Source organism: Vigna umbellata, chromosome 3 (assembly GCF_029865625.1).
Source record: "Vigna umbellata cultivar VRB3 chromosome 3, Vumbellata_1.0, whole genome shotgun sequence".
Taxonomy (NCBI): Eukaryota; Viridiplantae; Streptophyta; class Magnoliopsida; order Fabales; family Fabaceae; genus Vigna; species Vigna umbellata.
The window spans coordinates 40,172,453-40,199,321 of record NC_142167.1 but is presented as its reverse complement, the minus strand read 5'-3'; the positions used below and the strand labels follow the sequence as shown (position 1 = coordinate 40,199,321).

Below are 26,869 nucleotides of genomic sequence, written 5' to 3'. Positions count from 1 at the left end.
TAATAAAATTTTGGGAACAAAATAAATTGATAACAGTTTTGTTTAAAACAAATACTAATAATTCATTCAAATATATTTTTATGCGCTTGAAAAAGTATAAAACAATTAAATATTTATAAAGTTATCATAATTTTACATATCCAAGTATATACTGTGATTCATATTATAAAGACTTATTACCTTTACAAGAATTTAACTATCACTTTCTCTTCGGTGTTTTTTTTTTTTTTGTTGTCTTTCTTAATAGAATTTGTGATTATGTTTTCTTTAAAATATTGTTTTATTACCCAAGTTACAAAAATAAAAAAGATAATGGTTTATCGCAGTGTGATTTATAATCCTTCATACATTGGTCATAATGTTTTGGAGAGAGTTCTTCTACACATTTGTTTTTACAATTGACATTGCACAAAGAATTATCTGTTGATTCGGCCGCGACAAAACTTGATAAGATCATGATTGTGATTATAGCACCAATAGTTTTTATCCCAATTTTTCCCATATTTCTTTTCTAAATTCTCTCCGAGGATCTCAAATCTGTATACAAGATGAGATGTTACTTGCAATGTTTATGTAAGCTAATATATGAATTTATAGAAAAAAAAATTCTATATTCTTTTACTCTAGAGAATATATTTTAATAAAAATCTATTACTGATTTATTTATTATTTCCTGATATAATTAATATATATCATGAATGTACCGTTTTGACTATCTATCATATTTAAAAACAGTATTTATTTAAATAGTTTGTAAATATATATTAAAACTGATTACACACACACACACATATATATATATATATATATATATATATATATATATATCTTTTTTCTTGAGATAAATAATAATATAATAAATGCATTAATTAAGAAATTATTTTAATGTTTCTTTTCACTATAAATTTAATAACAATAACAGAGACTAAATAAATACATAACATCTTTTTCGTACAATATTTCAATTATAAAGATTAAGAATATAATACTTTATAATAAGTTTACTACACTAGTACAGTCACGAGAAATGAGAGCGGTTGTTTTTTCTTATAGACAGCGGTTTTTCAACCGATGCATATTCAGGCGAGGCAAAAAGTATAATATTTTTGGTCTCGGGTGTGACCCGAGGCATAAAGGGAGAGGATTTGTAAATAGTATTTATTTACTTACTGTTGTAGAATGTCGTTTTAAAACGTTTATTACTTACTGGTTATTCTGAAATTTATGTTATTTAGTACCGGTTTTGAAACCCTTGATATTTTGTGGGGGATTTTAAAACGTCTGCCACTTCCTAATGGATTTAAATTCTTGATATTGTGTGACAATTCTAAAAACTCTTTGAAGTATTTTCTTTATCACTTTAAACTTGTATTTGACTTTTTCTTTTACTCTTATAATATTGTTGTGAGGTTTGGATTAAATTCTTGTTTTGGAGAGTGAGATAGTTGTCAATGTGCCCTACAAATCTTCACATAGTCCCTTAGAACGTCAAAGTTAAACACTCATATCAAACTACGTACCCTACTCAATACAGTTCAAGTCATGACGAACAATTAAACAACTAAGAACTATAAAAGAACCCCACCAAGAGGATCACCACCTTCACATCCACCAACACTGGCAAAATCACAAGAGTGATGTTTTCTTTTCCTCAATACCCTCTTTAGTTGTTGACAAAAAAAGAGAGAAAAGGACAATTATACAATTTTGTTTTTATTTTTCATCTAAGTAATGTTTTTTAGGTCTTAAAATTTTGATGTGCATTCTATATACTTGTTTGTGAAGCCGTAGAGATAAATGTAAAGTACCAACCATAGATGAGGAGGAAACTCGATCGCGACGAGAGTTTTGCAACACATTGTAGAGAGCTTTGCGAATAAGCCTCACAACTTAGTGTGGAGAGCTTCACATAGGAGCCTCATCATGCATGGGTTTTATTGCAAGATGTGACGTGTAGTGACATCAGTAGTGCTTCATGGATGGAGGAGGTTCATGTAGAGCAATTCGCTATTGGTAGAGGCAACGTTTCTACATCATTGTCATTGTTTCTGAATGTATTAACGATGATTGACTATATAACTATTGTTATTTACCAATAAAAAAAACTAATTACAAGTAATATTATTAGTTCTGATTGATAATAATTTATAATAGATAATTATTGTGTGAAAATTTTTTCTTTTATAATTCAAGATTTGAATTAGAATTTTAACTTTTTTTTTTACCTAGAAAATTCTCTTTCTCATCTTCATTTTTATATATAGAGATAAAACAAAACATAATTTTCACATCCTAGCTTTTTAATTGCACACTAGTACAGGCAGGTGAAACGACAGCGGTTGTTTTTCGTTATAGGCACCAGTTCTCGAACCGAGACATATGCAGGCGAGGTAAAAAGTGTACTACTTTTGGCCTCGGGCATGAACCGAGGCATAAAGGGAGGCGATTTGACATTGGTTTAACCACAACCGAGGCAATAAAGTTTTTGGATTTTTTTCTTTTTTTTTCGAAGGACTATATGCCTCGGATTAGGGGAACCGAGGCCGTATGTTCCACCCTACTGCCTTGGTTGTAGCTTGAACCGAGGCAGTAGAGGTCTTTTTTTTTACGCAGTACTTTCTGCTTCTGTTGTGGTCATAACCGAGATCATAAGTTGTTTTTCTACCTCGGTTTTGGCACTAACCGAGGCATATATCCTTGTTTTTTTCTGCAACATTCCCAACAACAGAAACTGACCTGCATATATATTTACAGCTAGAACAGTCGAGAATAATCCAGAAACGTATATTTTGAATGAAAATTATAATAAAACATAAATACATTCAATTGAATCATAAATCAACTTCTTATAAGCATAAATCAATCAAATTATAATCATAAATCAAGTTTGAAGCATAAATCAAACTGAATGTACAAAGTTAAACTAATAATAATGTAGAAAAACATCAAACAACTTAGAAACATAAACTTAGAACTTAGTATATCCTAATATCTAGTATATACTATTATATAAATGAATTACATATTTAGCCAGTGCTTTCCTCACAAGTTGAAGTGACTTCTCTGGAATTGGAGCAGTCCTATTGAATCTCTGCATAAAATACAATGATTTAACTTAGTGTATTTGAAATCTAAACTATAGGGAAAATAAAATTGAAACCTAAATAATACCGTTTCCCATCCACTGGTGTAATGTGAACGAATAATGGTCATCATCCAAAACATGACGTAGTAACCACATTCATATGACCCCGTTTGTATATTACACTACAATATATCATCATAATTATAAATAGTATTTATTTACTTACTGTTGTAGAATGTCGTTTTAAAACCTTTATTACTTACTGGTTATTCTGAAATTTATGTTATTCAGTACCGGTTTTGAAACCCTTGATATTTTGTGGGGGGTTTAAAACGTCTGCCACTTCCTAATGGATTTAAATTCTTGACATTGTGTGACAATTCTAAAAACTCTTTGAAGTATTTTCTTTATCACTTTAAACTTGTATTTGACTTTTTCTTTTACTCTTATAATATTGTTGTGAGGTTTGGATTAAATTCTTGTTTTGGAGAGTGAGATAGTTGTCAATGTGCCCTACAAATCTTCACATAGTCCCTTAGAACGTCAAAGTTAAACACTCATATCAAACTATGTACCCTACTCAATACAGTTCAAGTCATGACGAACAATTAAACAACTAAGAACTATAAAAGAACCCCACCAAGAGGATCACCACCTTCACATCCACCATCACTGGCAAAATCACAAGAGTGATGTTTTCTTTTCTTCAATACCCTTTTTAGTTGTTGACAAAAAAAAGAGAGAAAAGGACAATTATACAATTTTGTTTTTATTTTTCATCTAAGTAATGTTTTTTAGGTCTTAAAATTTTGATGTGCATTCTATATACTTGTTTGTGAAGCCGTAGAGATAAATGTAAAGTACCAACCATAAATGAGGAGGAAACTCGATCTCGACGAGAGTTTTGCAACACATTGTAGAGAGCTTTGCGAATAAGCCTCACAACTTAGTGTGGAGAGCTTCACATAGGAGCCTCATCATGCATGGGTTTTATTGCAAGATGTGACGTGTAGTGACATCAGTAGTGCTTCATGGATGGAGGAGGTTCATGTAGAGCAATTCGCTATTGGTAGAGGCAACAGTTGCAGTGACTATGAGATGCAAGGGGAAAAGCAAATGAAAAGGCAAAGGGGAAGACAAAATGAAAAGGCAAAGGGGAAGAGAGAATGAAAGTGTAGGGGAACATGAAACACTCAAATGAAAAGACAATGTTTCTACATAATTGTCATTATTTCTGAATGTTTTAAAGATGATTCACTATATAACTGTTGCTATTTATCATCATTCAATATGATGTTGTCCGTAGTGAGCCAAAATTGTATTCTTTGTAAGAGAATTTTTCTTTCTACTTGTGAATTCTTAATCTTAAGAGATATTAGGAAGGTATAAACAAGAGTGATTTATGTATTCATGAGAGCCAAAACTAATTTGACTACTCGATTTGTAATATTTGATTTTATTATTACAACCTTATGAACTATATATTTAAAGAGAGAATTTGATGTAGTCTAAAGTGATTAGGCTGAACTAATATAAAAATCTTGTATGTTATTTGATTGATCTCACTAGATGGTTTAGTCTAAATCCTTACTAAAAGAATTCTAAACTCTATTCAACTATCTGCTTTTATAACCAGCTATTCTTACAATATTGGGATTAATCATTCATTCAAATATTTTGTGGGGGGTTTTAAAATAATCACAACCATATTAATCATTCATTCAAATAAACAAATATTAATCATTCATTCAAATTTATTTTTATGTACTTGAAAAGTATAAAATAATTAAATATTTGTAAACATATAATTTTACACATCCACATCCATTTCCATTTGTGATTCACGTTATAAAGACTTAATACATTTTTCAGAGTTTAAATATCACTTTCTCTTAAGATTTTTTTTTTCTCCTCGTTAATAAAAATTTTATGATACTTTTTTCTTTAAAAAAATTTTTATTAACACTCGAGTTTCAAGAATAAAAGGAAAGAGAAAAGAGATGAAGGAACGTAATTGAAAAAGAAATACCTAAATATATAAAAATAACTATGAAAATATTCTCATAATTGAGTAGAAATATTATTTCTTCTAATTTTTCTCACTGGTTATACATTATAATCTTTGTTTACACTCTTGTATACAAGTATTCTTCACACTGTTCACAACTTCAGGAGCACCTGGTAAACATGTAAAGGTAATAATCAAAATCATAAGTAACCAAGATCAATCATCAAAATAAAAAAAAAAATAGTGAAATAAAACATGAAGAAACAAAATATAAAAACCAGGAAACACAAAAATATTTTAAAATACATACCATTGTTCATGGCGATGGACTTCATTAAACGACAATCAGTGATACAATTATAAAGAGGATCAGAAGATAATTTACCACAACGGGATTCACAATCATTCACACATGCTTCGTATACTACTAGATTTATCACGCATTTAAGCTTACATTTCAAATTACACAAAGAACTATCTGTTAATTTGGCTTGTGCAAAATTTAATAAAATCAAAACTGTAATTACAACCCCAATAGATTTTATCTCACTTTTCCTCATAATTCTTCTCAAAATTCTCTCGAAAATTATAAAATTTGAACAAAAGGTTGATCTCACTGGTGTTTTGCAAGAAAGCTAAACATAAATTTATAAGAAAGAATTGATAAAAAAATGTTAGCCTTGAAAATATTTATTATAATAAGACAAAATTTTATTAATTTATTTATATTTTCTTCTATGATTAATATATATAAATTATAAATATTAAAACTGAATTGCCTTTTATGCTGCATTGAATAGAAATACAATAAATGCATTAGTGAAAAGGTATAAATAATTCATTTAATGTTTCTATCTATAATTATATATAAACATTTTATATATAAAGAGGATACCTATTTTGTATACATATTTATTAATTCTTATTTTATCCTTTGTAGTATAATTATTTATTTATTTTTTAATAGTTTTGTAAAGGTTTTTCTTTCGTTTTCATAAAATTTTAATTATATATTTAATTTTTCTTATAATATTGAGCACATGAAAATATCATAACAGCATGTATTCTGATAAGCGTCAATTATCTCTGTCTCACTTAAAATTTATTTGAAACTAAAAAATATTTAATGTCTTTCGTTAAATTTTAACATTTCAAATATTATATTATATATAATATTTCATTAAACATTCTTTTTGTTTCCACTTTAACACGTGCCTCCCTTTTTACAATAGAGAATAGAGAAGGTATTCTCAGACGTATTTATTGGGCTTGAAAATATTTGGTCATATAATTGATTTTGATTGGAGAGTTACTCCCTCCATCATCACACACAATGCTTCCTGCACCTCTCCATTCCTCTTTTGTCCCTTGAATAATATTTAAATGGATTTTATTTCAAGATGTGACGTGTCGTTTCTTCTTTTAAAAACGATTATTTAACCAACCGTTGTTAAAAAGTTCAAAAAAATTGCAATTTTGTCATCGCATGTTTTTTCATGAGAGTAACTTGTTAAATGTCCTCAATCAATATTGTGGTAGTCCCTTTTACACTAGTGATGGTCTAATGCTGGTACAACCATGACACTTTATGGTTGCTTAATATAACTTTAAAAATGATAAAGTATTTTCTAAAAAAAATAATTTACAAATATTTCTTGTTAAACCAAGTATATACATTTTATTCAAATTTCCTTTATAGTGATAATAAATGTGCTTATGGGTTGTGAGATATACTTTGTAATCATTCACTATGAAGTTGTCCCTAGTGAGCCAAAATTGTATTCTTTGTAAGAGAATTTTTCTTTCTACTTGTGAATTCTTAATCTTAAGAGATATTAGGAAGGTATAAACAAGAGTGATTTGTGTATTCATGAGAACCAAAACTAATTTGACTACTCGATTTGTAATATTTGATTTTATTATTACAACCTTATAAACTATATATTTAAAGAGAGAATTGGATGTAGCCTAAAGTGGTTAGGCTGAACCAATATAAAAATCTTGTATGTTATTTGATTGATCTCACTATATGGTTTAGTCTAAATCCCTATTAAAAGAATTCTAAACTCTATTCAACTATATCCTTTTATAACCAGCTATTCTTACAATATTGGGATTGTTCGACGATTTTATCTCATTAAAAATTAAGAAAAAAAGAAAAACTTTTCAAAGTGATAATAGAAATGTAATTCAATATGTTGTAGAAGAACAATAATAACAAATGGTTTTCACTAGCTCATCCCAAACTTTTATATTTCTAATTATCTTTTAGAAACTCTAAAGTATTTTACCAATAAAAAAAACTAATTACAAGTAATATTATTAGTTCTGATTGATAATAATTTATAGGTTTAATACCTATTTTGCTCCCTCGGTTTGTGAGGTTTGTTCAAAGTTGTCCTACCTTTTTTTAGACGTTCACAATTATCCCATATTTTGTAAAAAACGGTTCAAGTTGATCCTTTTTGCTTACGGCGTTAAACAACTAACAGAACTTAGCCAGACTGTTCAATTTTTAATTACGTGGCAACTATATGGCTTGATTGACGTGGCAACGTTACAAGATTACCCAATATCAGAGTTTGGCACACTGGAAGCTCTGCTCTATGCTCTCAACTTATGGAACTGACGAGCAAAGCATGCGGATGCCTCCTCGTGATCGATGAGCGGTATCGTCTGATCGGAACTTTCATCGATGGTGATCTTTGTCGCATTCTCCGAGCCAGCGGGGAAGCCATTTTCAAACTCACTGACAATATAATTGATGTTTACACATTTTTTCCCTATTTTGGGCTTTTTAATTTGAGAAGAAATAAATTAAGTGGAAGTTGTAAATTGTTGATTCGCTTCTGTCCGAGGGTCTTTGCCATGAGTAAGGGCTTTCTCATATCTTTGCCACAACCACCAATGCTTCAGTAAGGGTTTTGAGATATGTTCTTGATAGTTATCAATAATCAAACCCTAATAGATTTTCTAGTAATTGAATTATGGATGAATAAGATGGTGCGGATCGTATATAATAGTCCTTCGTTTTTCCTTTAATGGGTATCTCTCTATTCCTCCATATCTGAATCAATTCATATTTTTTTCCCCTTTTGATTGTTCAAATCCACTTTTCCTTTTCGTGAAACTTTCCAAATTTGGGCAGTAATTTGCTTTTTCCAGTTTGTTTTTCTTTCTTGGAACATAGAAATTGACTTAAGAGAGTGAGCACACAGAGTAGGAAGAATGAGGGTGTCACCGACGGCAACGCCAAACATAGTATCAATGGCGTCTTTGATTGCACCGCAACGGTACGGGGGTGTTGGCATTGCTCCTTGGTTTTTGGGTGAAGAAGTAAACCCTAGTTATTTTGAAATACTAGGTGCCACGTCAATTAGGCACACAGTTGCCACGTAATGAAAGATTGTACAGGTTGGCTAAGTTCCGTTAGTTTTTTAACACCGTAAGCAAAAAGGATCAACTCGAACCATTTTTTACAAAATATGGGATAATTGTGAACGTCCAAAAAAAGGTAGGACAACTTTGAACAAACCTCACAAACCTAGGGACCAAAATAGGTATTAAACCTAATTTATAATAGATAATTATTATGTGAAAAGTTTTTTTTTTTATAATTCAAGATTTGAATTAAAATTTTAACTTTTTTTTACCTAGAAAATTCTCTTTCTCATCTTCATTTTTATATATAGAGATAAAACAAAACATAATTTTCACATCCTAGCTTTTTAATTGAAATACAAAAGTTGTAATATTGTTAAAGTTCAATAGAAATTAACACCGTTAGAAGCTAAATAAGATGGGTTGGACAAGCTAGTTTCACCACAAATTTTATTCAATCAATTTTCGTACCCTAGCCCATGCCTAAACCTCGGTATACATAATAATCTACGACTTTATTTCCTGATATAATTAATATATATCATGAATGTACCGTTTTGACTATCTATCATATTTAAAAGCAGTATTTATTTAAATAGTTTGTAAATATTAAAACTGATTAACACACACACACATATATATATATATATATATATATATATATATATATACATATATATTTTGAGATAAATAATAATATAATAAATGCATTAATTAAGAAATTATTTTAATGTTTCTTTTGACTATAAATTTAATAACAATAACAAAGACTAAATAAATACATAACATCTTTTTCGTACAATATTTCAATTATAAAGATTAAGAATATAATACTTTATAATAAGTTCACTAAGGGAAATGACATTGGTTATTTTCGTTTATAGGCACCGGTTTTGCAACCGAGGCATATACAGGCGAGGTGAAAAGGATAAGCTTTTTGCCTCAGTTCTGAACCGAGTAAAAAAGGGGTAGGTTTTCGCCTCGGTTCCTTCTGAACCGAGGCAGTATCTTAGACTCTACTACCTCGGTTGAAACCTTAACTAAGGCAGTAGATTATTTTTTATTTTATATTTTTAACGTTCGGTTTTGCCAGCTTTTCCGCCTCTCGCGAGACTGGTCGGTTGTGACCTCCGTCCACCTTTTCCGCCTCTCGCGAGACCGATCGGTTGTGACCTACGTCCATGGTCTAGGTTGCTTTTTCACTAGCACTTTCGAGAAGCTTGATAACAAGTGCCCACCAATCTTCAACACTCCATTCTCACATCGGACCACCACCCAACAACCGTGCCACCTTTACCGGACCACCACAAGCCACCACACAAAGTCTTCTTCTCCAACTGGCGCAACCATCAACAACCCTCATGGACCAGAACAGCGCGAACGAATCCTCAACAGATGAAAAACGGTCCCAACCACGGTAGTGATGCACCTGGTAGTGGCGACAGCGGTAGTGGTGCAACCTAGAGAGCAATGTAGGCAGCCTAAAAAGAAATGGAGATGGATGCTTCGTTCACGAAATGCAAGCAGCGAGATGGAAGCACCGGCAAAGGCAGTAGCGGCGACACCAATGACGCGACAACAACGGAGGTGGCAGCAATGAACGCCGATGGTGACGATCCACGGTATCGGAACGACAAAAGTACAAGGTCACAAGAACCGCGAGATATGAGCGAGTCCTCGTGAGGGAGGAGCGAAGGAGGCGGTCCAACATCCATTAAGATTGATTTTAACTTAATCTTTTCATTAAATTATTATTATAACTTAAATGATTATTATTTAACACAGAAAAGCAGACGTTATAGATGATATTCTAGTCTATAGATAATTATTATTTTGAGAATTCTTTGTAGTTTCTAATGAGGTTTTACTATGAGTTTATTTTTTTTCTCTCGAATAAACGGATCTCCAAATAGGTATGGCATAGCAGGAATATACCTTGTTGCAGAAAGATGTTCAATGGCATGGCCTCTTGGTGGTTTCCCTGGGGCCTGGGTAAAAATTCGTTTCTTCAATCTTCCAAATTGAAGATTGGTTGCGTGTAACATGGGTATAAAGTTTATCAGGTTGACATTCATTATTATCACACTAAAATATAATTAAGCTTTTAATTAATAATGAAATGGATAGTATTAACAGGTTGAAACTTTTGGTGTCATGGCCAAGATGGAGAAGATTGTATTCATTCTTGAACAAGTATAAGACATTTTCTATGTTTTTTTTGTTATACACCTCCTTCTATTTCAATTTTTCTTAAAAAATTATATCTTAATCATGGTTCAACGTTTATTTATTTCTGTTTTTATCTATTTTATTTTATCTTTTTTTTAAAATATTTAAGTTTTAATTATAACTAATAAATTATAAAGTTTACTTCCATTTGAAAAATAAAACCATATTATACATATTAATATACCTTTACATATATTTTTATAACAAAATAAAACAATCTTAATACATTTCAAAAGAATAATTAAAATTTTAAATTAATCAATATTATTATTAAAGAGAATTTTAATTTAAATTCGTCTAATAATTTATTTTTAATATACTACTGACTAATTATTATTTTATGGTGTATGTATTTGATTAAGGAAACGTAATTGATCATTATTATTCAAGACAAGTTTATTTTTAATTTTTAAGATTGAACATATTATTTAAGTTAAGGAATTAATTGTATATTTAACGTTGATAGTTTATTTTATATAAGAATAATTAATTTTGATTCTAGATTATGCTAGTTTATTATTAAACATTTAGATTATACTCATTTATTATTAAATATTTTTCATGTTAATAAGATCACTTGAATCATAAAAAAAATGAAATTATTTGTTTTAATGGTGGTTTTAAAAACCACAATTATGTAAACCTATTGACGGTTTTTCACGAAACCTTCGTAAGTAATCGTAGTTTCTCGGAACCCTTACAAGTAGTGGCGATTCTTGTGAAACTATTACAAATAACTGCGGTTATACACAAAACCGTCAAAAATATTTGTTGAGGATAATTATTCTAGTGGTTTTTGTAACGTCCCGGCAACTCACAGGGACCGTTGACTGCCCCCACAGACCACCACCAGGCTTTCCAGTGTGCTTTGTCCTCACTCGCACACTTTCTGGGAAAACTTCCCAGAAGGTCACCCATCCCAGAATTACTCCAGGCTAAGCACGCTTAACCATGGAGTTCTTATGAGTCAGGCTACCGAAAAGTAAATGCATTTTGGTGATATGAGTAGTCAAATCAATTCCTTTAAGCTATCCTTCAACTGTATAGTCCCATACCTACACAGTCTCCAGATCCCTCTCATTCCGGTGTATGTTCGATTCATCCATGTACCCCTTCCACCCGAAGCTGCCAGGAGCCGCTCCTTGTCTGTGCCCCCTGCACCATGCTTCTTGCACCGGCGTCACTCCCCGCCCTCGTCAGTGCCCGGGTGTCACATGCCCACCAACTTCCGAATGGTTCGTCCTCGAACCACACCGTACTGGGAGAGGCTAGGCTCTGATACCATCTGTAACGTCCCGGCAACTCACAGGGACCATCGACTGCCCCCACAGATCACCACCAGGCTTTCCAGTGTGCTTTGTCCTCACTCGCACACTTTCTGGGAAAACTTCCCAGAAGGTCACCCATCCCAGAATTACTCCAGGCTAAGCACGCTTAACCATGGAGTTCTTATGAGTCAGGCTACCGAAAAGTAAATGCATTTTGGTGATATGAGTAGTCAAATCAATTCCTTTAAGCTATCCTTCAACTGTATAGTCCCATACCTACACAGTCTCCAGATCCCTCTCATTCCGGTGTATGTTCGATTCATCCATGTACCCCTTCCACCCGAAGCTGCCAGGAGCCGCTCCTTGTCTGTGCCCCCTGCACCATGCTTCTTGCACCGGCGTCACTCCCCGCCCTCGTCAGTGCCCGGGTGTCACAGTTTTCTCAATCACGGGAAATGTACTTATCAAGTTAAAACTATCAGTAATGCAAATAAAAACTTTTGGTAAAATAGTAGAATTTTGTAGTGAAAGTTTCTTGACTTTTTAGTGGGGTTAAAACTTTCAAAATTACTAAAAATATCCCTTGTTCAATTTTTTATTTTATTTTGTAGATTTTATTTTTGTTATTTTTGTCCTACCTTTCGGATTTTTATTAAGAAAGTTTGTGAAATTATCGTCTTGGGACTCAATCCAACTCCTAACATCAAACTCATTCTCACCGTCCACTTCAATATCATCCTCTCCCTCCCCATCCCTTTCACAACAACCTCATTCCCTCCCTCATTCTCCCTTTCAACAAGAACCTCATCCCTATCATCCACTTCAACAACAACATTCCCCTCCCTCACTTTACCCTTTAAAAAGAACCCAATCCCCATCATCCACTTCAACATGCAACATCATCTCCTCTCTGACCCTCCCCTTCCATAACAACCTCATCCCCACCATCCCTTTCAAGAACAATATCATCCTAACCAACTTCACCTTCAGGTTCACCCTGTTCAAGAACTTCAGCTTGAGCATCGTCATCAAGTTCATGTTCACCCTCTTCACCAACTTCACCAACTTGAACTTCAACATGCTCACCAACTTGGGCTTCACCATCCTCATAATTTTGGGGTTGACCAAAATATTCCAAATGTGAATATAGTCACGATCTAACACCAAATAATCACTCAGCTCAAGAGGTGAATAAAAAAAAATATAATTTCACAGTTGCACTATCTCTGTTTCTCTCAAGTGTCTAGGGTAAACAATGCCAACTCAATGCACTCAAGAAAACAAACACAAACAGACTTGGGAAGCCTTTAATAACAACACTCAAAAGTTATGCTTGTTCAAATCAAAAGGTCTTTTCATGGTTGTGATGGAGCCAAGGACAAGGGAGGATAACATGGATGAGAAGCTACAAACCAAAAATAATAGAGGAGCAATGAGAAACAAGTGAAAATACAATCAAATCTTACCCAAAACCTCTAATTCAATCCTCTTCTTGACTTCATTATTCAAAATTTCAAATTTTTCTCATTTTTCATTTTTTTTATTGTCGTGTCTCTTTTCTTTTATCTCTTCTTCTTTTAGAACACAAATGAGTGCAAGAGACAAAATACATAACATATTTTCAACACAACCGAGAAGAGGAACCAACTAGCCAATTCATCAGAATCCCTAGGGAGACCACACTTATTTCCAAAACAATTCCAAAGCTCCAAAATTCCCTAAGGTTCAGGTAATCATGGTTTTTTTTCACTTAAGGCTAATTAATGAGCTTGAAAACAAAGAACAGGGTAAACCATAGGCTCAACAAGGATCATCAAAGGATTAGAACAAGATAGGCTTATTTGGCTAGAGAGGCTCAAGAACAAAACTTCCTTTATCACTTCCAAACATGAATATCAATCAAGAATCATCAAAAAGAGTCAAGCCAAGGCATATGTGAAAGCAATCAAGAGAGTTATATCACACAAGAAAGAACAAAAAGTGGCTCAAATTCTCACACAAGGTATTGTTGTCACAATCAATTCAACCTCTCAAACATCATAATCATGTACCAATCAAAGAAAAGCAAGGATTTCAAACCATAAGTATCAATGAAGTAAAGGACAAGCCTACAACCTGAAAAAAAATCCAGAAATCAAGAGAAACGTGCATAACTGTACACAGACACAAGCTTAAAAAGAAAGAAAAACAACCTAGAACTAGAAAAAAAAAACTAAACAAAGAAAAGTGTAAAGAAAGAAAAAGTTTAACAAAGAAAAATGAAAGTCTTCCCCAATAGACCACACTTAAACTACACAGTGCCCTCAATGTGTCATAAGCATAAGATCAATAATCAGACAGTTAACAAATCATGGACAAGTGCAATAAAAGTTGGGAAAAAAGGAGAAGGGAAAAGAAAAACTCCCTTGAGTCAAGGTGGAAGATGCCAAACTTGATTCAGTACAGAAGTATCTTCCACAAATGGATCAAGAAATAAAGTTTTGAGGAACTGCTTCATCCACCAAATTTGATCGAGCAGGGAAATGTCTTCCACAGTAGGATCTAAGAAGGAAGGATTGTTGATGAGCGGGTTCAGCTGATGCCTAGTGATCTTGAACCTTTTGGTAATGTCAGTACTTTGTCGTCAACTGTGGGTGCATGTTGGTCAAATTTATGCATACCTCCTGCAATATGGTTAGTACATTATGGCTCCAAAGAATTGACATGTAGAGGTATAACACCCAATCCAAATGTATCAGGTTGAACATCAGATATACTCTCAGAACATGAATCAAGTTCAAATTTAGAAGCAATATCAACAATAACAGACTCAGATTCATGCAGAGAGTTAAAATTAGAAGCATACTCATCAACAATATAATCATCAACAACATACCCATGAACAACATGATGATCAATAATAGAATCAATCATAGGTATGTTTACCTCCACTTCCCTGTAGGTTTGTTGGATAGGAGACATCAACAAATTATAACAAGTGGTGAAAGATGAAGATGGTCTACCTGACTCAAAAGTGTTGCTCATACCTGCCTGGTCCTCAAAGCCTCTTCAAGTGCAAGAGTAAGGGCATATGACGGTGGGAAAGTAGGTGGCACAATGAGCACATGACTCTGCTTCCCATCTCCTAGGTCGATGGCACCAACATCAATTTCTAAAATCTGAACAGTCTGAAATGGTAACTCTGAATCTTGAGAATGATCCTGATTGAGCTGAGTGGCCATCTGCCCCATCTGATTGGTCAAACTTTGAATTGACGCTCTGTTCTCTTGCTGGAACTGAATGTTCTGCATGGTTGTTAAACTTGATTTTGGTCAATTCAAAGTTTGACCAAAATTCAAAGTTTTTACATATAACTCCTTGGTATAGGGACAACTTAGGTATCAATCCTTGGACTCGGTACAATTAAGCTCAAAGTATTTTGGTTAATTCTTGCTTTATTCTATATTTATTAACTACTAATGCAAGGTGGGGAAATTAAAAATGAAAGTAAAAAGGTAAAATCTAGACTCTATTTAAGGAAAGAAAGAAATAAAAGAGAAGATAATAAAAGTTTAAACTACCTAAAACAGAAATAGAAACATACATGATACAATCTAAACAAAATTCAAGTACTAAACAAATTAATCAAAATAGATCTTTAAAACAAAAATACAAAAAAGAAGCAAAACCTAAGGCTAAAAGAATACATTAACAATCACGAGATATTCCTAAACTAAGCATCAAATCTGAATTAGAATGTAAAACATAAAACCTAAAATGAATCATCAAATCCTACTCTAAACAGAAGTAATCAAGAACAACATTAGAAAGCAACTAAAAACAGAATTTAGAATTGAAACAAAGTAAAAAATCAATAACTAAATTTTAACTAATCAAAAGCAAAATAACAAACTCAAAAGCAGAATTGATTTCATAGGTTAATGTACATTGGAGTGAATAAAAGAGTGCTTAGAGTTCTCAAGAAGACATCCTGTGAAGTTGAATCCCAATACAAGGTATTCTAGGTCATATTTCAGAACCTAATTTGACTTTTTCCACTAATTTTTCTGTTAACTCTCTATTTTTCCTCATTTTTCTATGTTAATACTCTTCTTTTAGGATAATTTAGCTTTTAATTTTATAGAATTAAGATAGATTAGTATAAATAGGATAAAAAATATGTTTTTGTAAAAATAGTGTTAATTTTCCCTTTTTAGTTAAACAAAATATATTTTTAAATAATTAGGTATTTTCTCTTTTAGAAAAATATATAGAAAATTTAAAATAGAATTTCATTTCTTTTAGGCTTTTTTTTTTCATTTTATTTTGCTAGTTTATTTTTTTGCTATGTTTGCAGGTATGGTCAGATGGTCAGAGAGGAAGATAGAAGAAGATGAAGTGTCGACTGTTGGATCATGAAGCACACAGAGTCGAAGAGGTTTTCTTCCCCTTTTACTTTTACCTTTGTTTTTCACCCTATAAAAGAGGGGCTTGTAAAAAATTTTAGGGTAACGCAGAGGGTGACAGACTCTGGAAGCGAGGAGTGTGACGGTGGAGGGTGACAGACTCTGCACGAGAGTTCTGAGTAAAGAGTGAGAACGTGACGGGTGACAGACGTCGCGCATAGCATTAGAGTTAGATTCACTTGTAGCTTTAGGTTTATTGCTTTGCGTAAAGTAGATTCAGATTCTTGAACTTTTGGTCGAGACTCACGGTGGTGACATCCCGTGAGCATCTCGGTGTTGCTTTTACAGTAGCAATTTGTTGTACTTTTCATTTTACATTTAATAAAATTTCCATTTCTGCTTGATTTTCTTATTGCGATGATGTTTTCTGCTTCCATTTGATTTTGCTTGATGTTTAATTGATTCTAGAGTTTACGTTCGTTGTAATTTCGTTTTATTGCATTTGATAGTTGAATATAGATTACAATTTTAGGTTCTGATATGTGATTTCAAGTTTAGGGTTAATATTTGGTTCTTACATTCTGATATTGAAATTTGATTTCCATTTTTTAGATTTTGGCAGTTCTCATGCATTGTGAACTTTTATTCTCTCTACATTGATAATTACATTTCCAGATTATGTCTAGATTACGTCCATTAATCCATTTTTTTTTTTTGTTTCATACATTCATGTTTGCATTCATTCAACATTTAGGATTTGTTTTAGCTTTGGATTTCTAAATTCAGTTTTGTTTCTTGTTTCTTTTGTATAGTTGCCTATTACAGCCTTAGTTTTAGATCAACTCAGTTGCATTAATTCTCATATTAGTTTAGGTTCTTTTGCTGTTTTAATTAGTTTAGAATTTTAATTTCTTGTCTTTTATTTCTATTCATTTTATATTGCTTTCTTTCTTTTAAACAGTTTGTAGATCAGGTTTTGTTTTGTTTTCTTTTTAAAAATTTCATTCTTTCATTTCTTGTCCCCACCTAGTTAGTAGTAATAATTAGTAAATAATACAAGAATTAATTCTACATTCTAAAACTTAATTTTGTCGAGTCTACGGATTGATATCTTGGTCAGCCCTATATTACATTAGTGGGAACCAAAGTTTTGTTTTGCTCTAGGCGGCTAAAAAGCAGTTTAACATTGTCCAACCAATGTTCATTTTCCTATTCATCAATCTAAAATTCACAAACAAAATTTAAATATGCAAATGATTAAGGATAAAGTTTCAATTACACTCAAAAAGACATTCTGATTAAAGTAAGCCCATCACAGGGTCTTATAGTTCATATTTCAAAACTTACAGTGGTAATTCCTACTCATTCTCAATCAATGCAAACCTAAATCTGATAAAAGAAACACAAATTTAAATCAATTTTTATGCATTGGACTTATCTATGACTCGAGAAGACATCTCGATAAAGAATGCTCACTTTGGATTTATTTAATTCCAAAAAGAAATTACAGAATGCAGAGTTCTAGAATCCAGATCAATTTCTCAAAACAATACAATTACAAAAATCAAAAGCAAAGAACAAAATTGAAACGCAAACAAGAATAGAACAAAAACACAGAATTGAACTTTATTAACATGAGAAAGAAAATTACACACTGCCGGACTCACCAAACCACTCGCGACTGTCACTCCCGCGAGCTTCAAGGTGAAATCCAATAGCCAAGAACCCTACTTCCATGAAAGCACAAAAATCTTAATCTAAAGAGCGTACTGCAGAGTATGAAAAGTGTGTTTTTACATCACAAAAGCCCCTTTATATAAGGTTGAACAACATAAAAGAGGGAAAAGGGGAAAAGAAACTTGCTTCCGATGCTTTGTGTTTCCCAATCGGACGACTCTCGTTCGCTTTCTCTCCACACCCTCTGATCGTCTTCAGCTCCTCTAGTCACGTGCCAGTCAGCTCCCTTTTCTCGCCGATCATCTTCTCTGGGCAGGACGAGACGCACTCTTCTTCTCAACTTCCTTCGCTCTCTCCTTTTCTCTGCCCTAGCTCGAGGGTGTGTTTTTTGCCAAATGAAGTCAAAAAAGCAAAGATCCCTGCATCAGTAACTTTAGTCTCTCCAAAATGACATTGTTGTACGAAATGCAGCCCAATATAATCAGCAGCCCGGTTAAAGTGTAGCTGCATCATTCCAAAACGCACTAAAATGGTGTCGCCATTCTAAAGTGCAGGCTAATCATCAATGACGTTTCAGCCCAATTGCATTTTCAGTAGTGCAGCGTTTTGATCAGTGCAGTTTGAATCGGCCCTTTTCAGCCCACTTTTACCTTTTCAGCCCAATTTATAAGGGCTTATTCTGCAGCAAAGAGAGAAAAAGAAATCTAACAATTAAAAATAAATATTTTTATCAAAGGTTTTCTAAAAAAATATCTAATTATTAACAAGAAATAAAAAGGTTTAATTGCTTCCTTTGTCCCCAGTTTGGTTGAATTGTGTCAAATTCATCCTCATTTTTAAAAAAGTTTCATTGTCATCCTCACGTGGTGTAAAAGTTTCATTGTCGTCCTCACGTGGTGTAAAAGTGTCAATTGAATCCAAACATAGAAAAAATTTGTGTCAAAGTAGTCATTTTTCCTATATATCTGTGTCTTCCTTTCATACAATCAAGTACAGATATTCATTTTACCTTATCCAATTTAAGGCTTTTCATAGCTCCAGAGAAGTGACATATGAAAGGAAGACACAGAGATATAGGAAAAATGACTACTTTGACACAATTTTTTTCTATGTTTGGATTCAATTGACACTTTTATACCACGTGAGGACGACAATGAAACTTTTTTAAAAATGAGGATGAATTTGACACAATTCAACCAAACTGGGGACAAAGGAAGCAATTAAACCAAATAAAAAATACTCCTAAAAACCTATTTTTAACTAAAATTATACAAAACTAAAGAATTTAAAGAAAAACCTAAAACTATCCTAATTGTAGACAATTAAGAAGAAAAACAAGCTAACTTAGACTCCTAAACACACAAAAAAAATGAAAATATGGAGAGTTATCAATGGTCACCTGCTTCAATAACTCCTCCAATGTAGGCTCAGAAGTAGAAGGTTGAGGAGCTATTTAGGTAGGAGTATCATATTGCTAACTCTGGTATTGCTGGACTGGTGGAAGCATACAAGTACTCTGAAATGGTGCTTCTTAATATTGATGCTGTTGTGAAGTACCATACTATCCCAGGTTAGGACCATTCGATTTAGGATTGTTGTTGTATCCATACTAAGTAGGGAAGAATTCATCCAAGAACAGTCGCTTAAGATCTTCCCAAGAAGTGATACATCCTGAAGGAAGACAATAAAGTCAATCCTTTGCTGCTCCTTGTAATGATTGTGGAAATGCCCTTAAGAACATGTGATTATCCGGGACATGTGAAGGCTTCATTGTAGAACAAATGATATGGAACTCCTTCAAATGTTTATGTGGGTATTCACCTGCAAAACCATGAAACTTAGGCAGCAAATGTACCAATCCAGTGTTGAGAACGTAATGAACTTCATCCTCATAAGATGAAATTGGCTCCCAAAGAGCACTCTTAGAAGTTGGAGGATGAGCCATATTGTTCTCAACATAGAAATAAGCATAATATAAATGAGAATCAAAATTTAATGCAAATGAAGTATGCATACAATATGAACTAGTAGACGCAGAAAGAGAATCATAATCAGAGTTAGATGCAGAAGGAGAATCATAATCAGAGGCACTAGCAGAATAAGCATTATGCACATAACCAAAATAGGTAGACATGTAGAAGGAAGGGGGAAGGTAGAAGGGAAATGCTCAAAGTTATGAAACAAACAAAACACAACACTATTAAACACACAACACACACAAACAAAAACGCACACACAACACACACTAACACAAAAAAGAACCTAAGACCGAACAGTTGGTCCCTAGCAGCGGCGCCAAAATTTGATTGAGGTCGTACCCGAATCAAATTTAATGCTTAATTAAGTGCAGTATAATACTAGGAAGTGACTCATAGGTCATCTCTCAAGGATCAAATGTGGTTCAATTAATAGTTCGAACAATTTGTGGGGGAGGGGGTGGTGAAGAGTTTGTGAATGCAAATAAACTAAATTAAAACTACAATGCAACACAAAATTAAAATGATTGGTCACTAGCTCAATTACATTCTTCCAATCACATATTAACCATAATTACACACTTCTCTAACCCAAATCCAACACGAATTACCCAATTAAGCGAAGGCTAATCCGGTCTTCAAACTTGCAAACTAAGCAAATGCAATGCACAAATCCAATCAATTTTGCACCGTACAACCCAATCAACTAAGCGAAGATTAAAAGCCAATTAAGAAACTAAGCGTATACCCAATCGCAAGCACAAAGCAGATTGAATATTGAGCCAAATTAGAGCAACAAAATGACAATTAAGGTGTAGAAGTCTCATGAATAAACTACTCTAACCTCTAATCCAACATGAATTAATCAACTAAGCGAAGACCAATCATGCTATCATAATCGCGAACTAAGTGAATGCAACACACCTATTCCATCCATTATGTTCCATACTGATTTATCAACTAAGCGAAGATTTAATCACCAATTGGACAACTAAGTGTATACCCATTGCAAGAACACAATCAGATTTAATAGAATGCCAAGCCAGAGCAGCATAAACACAAGTACAGTCCAGAAATATCAAGGAAACAATGCAAAATCACTAATGACTAGTCAAGCACACTTAAGCTAACATTAAAACGAAATTAACACAACAAAAAAATTGAAAACATTGAAGTAAAAGTGGAAAACATTAAAGTCGAACGGTCCTAAAGTGAATCCAAACAGTGTTATTAGCCAGGCCGAATGGTACTAACAATGAACTGTGTTAAGACCGAACGATTTAAGGCAAGTGTGAGAAGAAAAGAAAAGTATCAAGAGTTGGAAACTGAACGTAATAGTAGTGAGACGAACAGTAATAAAAATAAGAAGAAGAACAAAGACAAGTCGAGCCGTCTATAACAGTGAAGTTAGAGACCGAACGGGTTAAGGCAAGCTAGCTAATGGAAATGAAATGGAAAACTAAACAAGTCAACGCAAAAGAAAGTCGAACGGTATTACACAAACAGGAAACTAACAAGACAAGTCGAATGGTCTCTAACAGTGAACCAAGACCGAGTGGTATTACACTAAATGCAGCAACAGGAAAACATGTAGAATCAAAAAGCAAACATAATCAAACACATTAAACTGGAACGAACTTGCAGAGTTGGAACGAAAATGGAATGCGAAAATGGGGTAAGAAACTAAACTGGAATCTTAAATGGAAGTAAGAAACGAAATTGGAATCTTAAATAGAAGCAAGAAACTAAATGGAAATTGCGCTTCAAAAACGTAAAAAGATTCATTACAAGTAAAGAGAAAATACACCAAACTAAAACCAAGCCCCCAAAGGGGATGATTGGAAAATACACCAAGCTTCAAAACCTAAAAGAAGAGAAACGGGAAAAGTGGGGGAGAAGGGAAAGTGAAATTTGATTTGGGGTTTATATACCTCAAATTACAATTTTTCCCTTCTAATGTGCTTCTACAAAAGAAGGCCAAAAAGGAACCCAAAGCTAAACTAAAAAATGAAATTAAAATCTAATGTTGATGTAGAAATTGGTAAATCACGTGGCAAAACTCTTGTAGTCCCAGAATATGATTCCAAGACTGTCCTATTTTCTTTTTCTGGTCACTTAATCTGACCGTTCGGTGATTTAGGGTTTTTTCGTTCGGTTCAATAGTGCTCTACAGGCTCGTTCGTTCTTAGACTGTTCGGGATAGGCATTCTCATGCAATTGTGCTTTATCGTTCGGTGCAATAATGATTGTTCTGCAAATAATAATTGGAATAATTACGCCCAAATAATTCAAATTAATTAAAATAAGAATAAATAGTCTAATTAAGCCCAAATAGTGTAAATGAGACAACAATGGAGAATTAAACACAATTCACTAACACAATTCGGCGCAAAAAGCTAAGTGAATAGTATAAAATAGTGATTCATCAATATTTTATGTTGCATATGCAATTAGTTGTTTGGTTGAATATATTGTTGTTGTGAATTAGCCTTAGTTTCCCGTTTGAGATTCAATACAAAAATTATTTACTATCTCCAGACTTTTTTGAACAAATACTTTTAAAAGTGAATAGAAAGGAGATGGTAATATTAATTTACAAGTATTGAATCTTGAATTGTCCAGTTGGACAGTTTAAGAAGAGTAATATTTTTTTCATAGTTTATTAATACATATAAATGTTAATATACATATCTTAAATTTCATGAAAATTTGCAGTTGTTTTTTGTATTGATCTTCGGGTGCATATTTGATTGTGATTTAAAATCACTTTCATTTCATGTAACCTAAAGACCAATGCGAAATCCTACCAAAATTTCGTGAAATTTTAGATAAGCTGTTAAAATTTATATGTTTAATAAACTAAAACAAAGTGAATCTTCTTGAATGGGATAGGGTCACACCTTGAATAAAAAATATATCAAAGTGATCATTCAAGATTATTGAAATTATGTAAACAATTTCAGTAAATATGCGTACGGATCGACAGTGGATTAATTCACCACGCATCATTGTCGAGTACGAGAGAGGGGTAGAAGAATTTATACAGTTTGCGCAACGTAATGCGAGTACAAGTGGTGATGATGAAGTCAAGTTTAGATATCCATGTGTCAACTGTTTGAATGGGAGGAAGTTGAACGCAACCTATATTAGGGAACATCTTATCTGTGATGGTTTCATACGAAGTTATACAACATTGATATGGCATGGCGAAGATATAGACTTTCCAACTGTCTCTCCAACTGAAAATGTATTTTGATTCCAACATGGATATAGAAGCTCGACCGGAAGAAGACAAGTTAGAGGACATATGAAACGATGTTCACTGATGCAGAGACTCCTTTGTATGTCGGTTCAACTAAGTTCACACGGTTGTGAGTAGTGTTAAGGCTCATGAATTTAAAGGCGACCAATGGATGGACTGATAAGAGTTTTACAGAATTGTTGTCGTTGTTGAAGGAAATGCTGCCAGATGAAAATACATTACACACTCATAATTATGATGCAAAAAAAATCCTTTGTCCGAATGATATGAAGTATAAACGAATACATGCATGTTCGAATGATTGCATATTATATAGGAATGAGTATGAATTTTTGACAAAGTGTCCAAAATGTGGGTTATCACGATACAAGTCAAAAAAACAACAGTGAAGATAGTGGTCACACAGAAAAGAATGCTTCTGCTTTGAAAGTAGTTTGGTACCTTCCACATGTGGCCAGACTTAAGCGTTTGTTCGCGAATCCCAAAGACGCTAAAAACCTAAGACGGCATGCAGATGACAGAACAATTCATGGGCTGCTTCGTCATCCAGCTGATTCAAACCAATGGAAAAATATTTATCAAGAATTCCCCCAATTTGGTGAAGAATGTAGAAATCTTAGGTTTGGTTTAGCTACTGATGGAATGAAGCCATTTCGTAATTTTTCTACCAATCATAGTTGTTGGCCTGCTATACTGATAATTTACAACTTATCTCCTGGATTGTGCATGAAAAGAAAGTACATGATGTTGTCAATGTTGATATCTGGTCCAAAGCAGCTTGGAAATGACATAGATGTTTATCTTAGGCCACTAGTTGAAGACTTGAAGATGTTGTGGGTTGATGGGGTTGAAATATTTGATGTATTTGCTTCTGAAACTTTCATGATGCATGCCATGTTATTTTTCACCATTAATGACTTCCCAGCTAAGGGTAATTTGTCAGGGTACAACGTGAAGGGTTATAAAGCATGTCCTATATGTGAAGAAAACACTGCAACTCATCAATTAAAACACAGAAGGAAGACAGTGTATATGCGTTATCAGAGATTTTTACAATCTAATCATCCATATCGAGGTTAAAAAAAACATTCAATGGACAACAAGAGAAAGACGATGCACCAATTCGACTTACTAGCCTTGAAGTTCTTGAAAAATTTAATCAAGTGCATCATGTATTTGGGAAAACATCCAAGAAGTCATATGTAACGACCCCTTGGAAGAAGAAATCTATATTCTTTGATCTTCCATATTGGTCAAAGTTAGATGTTAGACTATGCATAGATGTCATGCATGTAAAGAAGAATGTTTGTGATAACTTGATTGATACACTACTCAACATCCAAGGAAAAACAAAAGATGGAGTGAATACTTGTTTGGATTTGGTTGACATGAAGATCCGAGAAGAGTTGGCACCAACAGAGATTGATAAACGTACCTATTTGCCTCTTGCATGTTACACAATGTCCAAATAAGAGAAGATAAGTTTTTGCCTTTGTTTAAAGAGTATCAAGGTACCACAAGGATACTCTTCAAATATCAAGAGCTTAGTGTCAATGCAGGAGTTAAAGCTTGTTGGACTCAAGTCTCACGATTGCCACGTCTTAGTGCAACAATTGTTACCGGTGGCAATTCGTGGAATTTTGCCCAAAAAAGTTAGGCAGATCATAACTCGATTGTGCTCATTTTTCTCGTCAATTTATAGTAAAGTCATCGATCCTACAAAGTTAGATGAACTTCAAGGCGACATTATTATCATCTTGTGTCAACTAGAAATGTTTTTCCCTCCATCCTTTTTTGACATCATGGTGCATTTACTTTTTCATTTGGTCAAAGAAATCAAGTTGTGTGGACCAATATACTTAAGATAGATGTATCTTATTGAGCGTTATATGAAGATTTTGAAAGGGTACATCAAAAATCAATATTGTCCAAAAGGTTAATGATTGAAAGGTATATTGCTGAAGAAAGTATAGAGTTTTGATCTGATTATATGACTAAAGCAAATATGATAGGAGTCCCTCAGACATCATGGTTGAATAGATGTTCTACAAGTAAAAGCATTCGAGGTGTGAATGTGGTGACGAAAAGTCGTGAAGAATTGATGTAAGCACATATGTACATATTAAACAACATTAATGAGGTGATCCCGTTTTTGGAAGCATACAAAGACGTTGTAAAGGACAAGTATCCAATACAATAAGAGAAATGGCAGTTGATGGAGCATAACAAAAAATTCTTGCCCTAGTTCAAATCTGAAGTTTTGAAAGAATCACGGTCTTCTGAGACTTTGTTGTGGCTAGCAAATTGTTTGAAGTTTGATGTTGTATGTTGTACAAGCTATGAAATTAATAATTGCACATCCTATACAAAGACTTTGGATGATAAAAGCACAATACAAAATAGTGGCGTTAGTCTAGAAGCTGAGTCGCTACAATTTTCCACATCCAAAGATCAAAATCCTATAGTTGTATCAATGAGATATTATGGTAGAATAAATGAGATATGGGAGGTTGATTACACTAAGTTTTTTGTTGCACTCTTCAAATGTAAGTGGGTTGACAATAAGAGTGGTGTCAAAATTGATGAATCTGGTATGACACTAGTTGATTTTCGAAAGATTGGTTATGGAGACGAACCTTTTATCATGGCATATCAAGCAAGTTGGGTTTTTTATGTCAAAGATCTTGCATCTTACCATTGGTATGTTGCTCTTCAAGGAAAAAGACAAATTGAAGATAAAGAAGAGAATCTAAGTAATCTTCATATAGCTAACAACCATCCATTTAAAACAATAATAAATTTGGATGAAGACCCTCTATTTGATGATGTACATGCAATTCGGGATGATCGCAATGATGGAATATACATATGACCAATCCATATGATTATGTATGAATTTCATATTTGTGTAAAAATTTATGGCTTTTGTTAAATAATATATGTTATTTTATAAGTCTTTTATTAATCATTCATCTTATTTATTGTGACAGATATATGGCTGAGGCACCACATTCGTCAGGGGATGAAGTCCCCACTTCTAGACCCACGAGAGGAGCGACGAGATTAAGACAACTTATACTTAGAAGAAATGCAGGTGAGAGGACACCTATCATTATTGACATGGTCACGAGAGTAGCGTCTAGACCAAATGCATATGTATTTAGGTCTTACCTTGGAGTACTAGCACGTGGTCATATCTCTATACTTACTCCATCCTTTAACCATGTATATGAGGCTGATCGAAATCTTATCTAGCAAGATCTATTGGTAAGTTAATCAATATTACTCCAAATTCTAGTTTAATTATATTGATAAATTTGTATTGATATAAGGTTATTACTTTCTTTATTACAGATGACATTTGATATCCCAAATGTCACCAGCCTAAGGAGTAGGTGTTAATAGGATAAGACTTGATTGATACATTATACAACATTATGACACAACTAAGACATTTATAAAACCGGATACTAACGAGACACAAAACTTCGAATATGGAAATGAAAAAATTAATTAAGCCTTACTTTAAATAATAAACTTTCTAGATATAGTTATGGTAGTGAAGTAAAGACCCCACCTAATAAACCAGTGCATATTT

At 33.2% G+C, this 26,869-nt stretch overlaps 1 pseudogene; it reads left to right on the top strand.

Moving 5' to 3' along the window:
- The first annotated feature begins 22,977 nt into the window (after positions 1-22,977).
- On the top strand, positions 22,978-26,143 carry LOC148202484 (uncharacterized; annotated as a pseudogene).
- The last annotated feature ends 726 nt before the right edge of the window (positions 26,144-26,869 follow it).